General features: G+C 28.1%; 1 protein-coding gene across 1 annotated transcript in view; it reads right to left on the bottom strand.

The window, feature by feature from the left end:
• Positions 1-2,500, bottom strand: part of LOC125041293 — a 90,297-nt gene that overhangs the window by 57,836 nt on the left and 29,961 nt on the right. The gene's annotated exons all lie outside the window — the stretch shown is intronic.

The raw sequence follows: 2,500 nt of genomic DNA, 5'->3' as shown, positions 1-2,500 counted from the left end.
TATTATTATTATTATCATTTTTGTTGCTATTTTTGTCATTATTATTATATATTGTCATTATTATTATATATTGTCATTATCATTATATTAATATATATTATTACTATTGTAATTATTATGATTATTATCATTATCATCATCATTATTATTGTTATGAATTTTATCATCATCACTAACATCATCATCCTCATCTGTATTATCTTTATATTTCTATTGTTGTTGATATCTTAATGAACATTGAACATGCCATTATTATAATCAACATCCTTATTATCATAATTTTTATTTATTATTATTATTATTATTATCATTCATTTCATGTCATTTCACTTTATTACTATTTTTATTAATTTAATTATTATCACTGTTATTATTATTATTATTATTATTATTATTATTATTATTATTATTATTATTATCGTTATTTTTGCTGTTATAATCATTATCATGATTATCATTATTTTTGTTACTATTAGTATCATATTCATTATCATTATCAATATTATTACTTCGGTTATTATATTTAGTAGTAGTAGTAGTAGTAGTGGGAGGAGGAGGAGGAGTGGTAGCAGCAGTAATAGTAGTAGTAGTAGTAGTATTGCTATTATTGGTATTATTATTATTATTATTATTATTATTACTACTACTGTCGCTACTACCATCCTTATCATAATTTTTATTATTAGTTGTAGTAGTTGAAGTAATAGAAGTAATAGTAATAATACTCGTTATTGTTATTATTATCATTATTATTCTAGACATTATAACAAATATTATTATCCTTGTTGTGGTTGCCATTATTATTATGATGATTATTATTATGATTATTGTTGTTGTTGTTGTTGTTGTTGTTAATATTATAATAATTATTGCCATTTCTATTACTCTAATCATGATTGTCATTATTTACATTCTTGTTATTATTCTCACCATTATTATTATTATCATCATTATTATCATTATTATTGTCAATTTTATTATTATTATCATTATCATAATTATTATTATTATTATTATTATTATTATTATTATTATTATTATTATTATTATTATTACCATCATCATAATCATTATTATAATCATTACCATTATTATTATTATCCTTGTTATGGCAATTAGTATCGTTGTTGCTGTTATCATTTTCATCATTATAATATTTTCATCATTACTATTATCATTATTATTATATTTTCATCATTACTATTATCATTATTATTATGTTCTCATCATTACTATTATCATTATTATTATCATTATTATTATTATTATTATCATTATTATTATCATTACCATTAGTAGTATTAGCGTTATCATTATTATTATCATTGCTACTGTTTTTTACCATTATTAGTAATTATTATTATTATTAGTAGTAGTATCCTTACTGTCATTATTATACTTACTATCATTATTACTATTGTTATAATTATTGTTATTATTATTCAATCATTATCATTATCAAGAAATATTATTATAATCATCATGATAATCATGCTTATCATAATGAGGAATATTACCCGCATCGTCATCATCAGTAGTAATATTAGTAGCAATGTCATGTTCAATACGTGTGTGTGTGTGTGTGTGTGTGTGTGTGTGTGTGTTCGTGTATGTGTGTGTGTGTGTGTGTGTGTGTGTGTGTGTGTGTGTGTGTGTGTGTGTGTGTGTGTGTGTGTGTGTGTGTGTGTGTGTGTAGTGTGTGCGTGTGTGTGCGTGTGTGTGTGTGTGTTCTAAATGTTAAGTGAGAATAACAAATTCCAACACTGGCCAGAACTTTCGCTTGCTCTCAGATATGGTCGCTTTGGTTGGCTTCTCGCTGAAGTATTTATGAAAATGCTAATGAGGTTTTGTTACATTCTACTTGAAAATGCTCCATAAGCTCGTGTAAATCGTAGCAGCGTTAAAATGCTGGCGACATATTTTGACTGTAAGACCTAACAATGTGTATATTTGTCGGTGTTTGTTGCATGGTAAGCAAAGACCACGTTCAGATATTTGCTTTATTCTTCAGTCATGTCCGGTTTCAAGTGGAAAAAAAGGGAGAGAAACTCGGAGGGGAAAATGGAGACAGATAGAGATAACGGAACTGGGGATGAAAAGGGGAGGAAGAACGAACAAAGGGAAGGCGGAAGCAGGTGCAAGAAAGAGGGGTGAAGGATGAACGAAAGATTAAAGGATAGAGGAGAGGAGGGGGATGTTTTTAAAAATTTGTCATAAGAAATTGGAAGGAGATAATATAATGGGGAGAGGGGGGTTAGTTCCTACTAAGGGAGGGACGGTGGGGTAAAGATTATTAATAGCTGGAGCACTCTGGTGTAAAGACAATCACAGAAGCGTAAAAAGAGCGAATGGAAGAAAAGGGAAATGGAAAAATTAGAGGTCGTCCGTCTCTGCCTCTCAGGAGGTGCGATATTTCTGGTCAACCCGTTTATAAGGTCAGAGGTCAAATGTTAGAAGGTCCATTAAAGGCAATGCAGATCGCTCCATTTGCATAATGCTG

The sequence above is a fragment of the Penaeus chinensis genome, chromosome 3, assembly GCF_019202785.1.
Source record: "Penaeus chinensis breed Huanghai No. 1 chromosome 3, ASM1920278v2, whole genome shotgun sequence".
NCBI lineage: Eukaryota > Metazoa > Arthropoda > Malacostraca > Decapoda > Penaeidae > Penaeus > Penaeus chinensis.
This window is presented reverse-complemented; position numbering and strand designations above follow the sequence as displayed.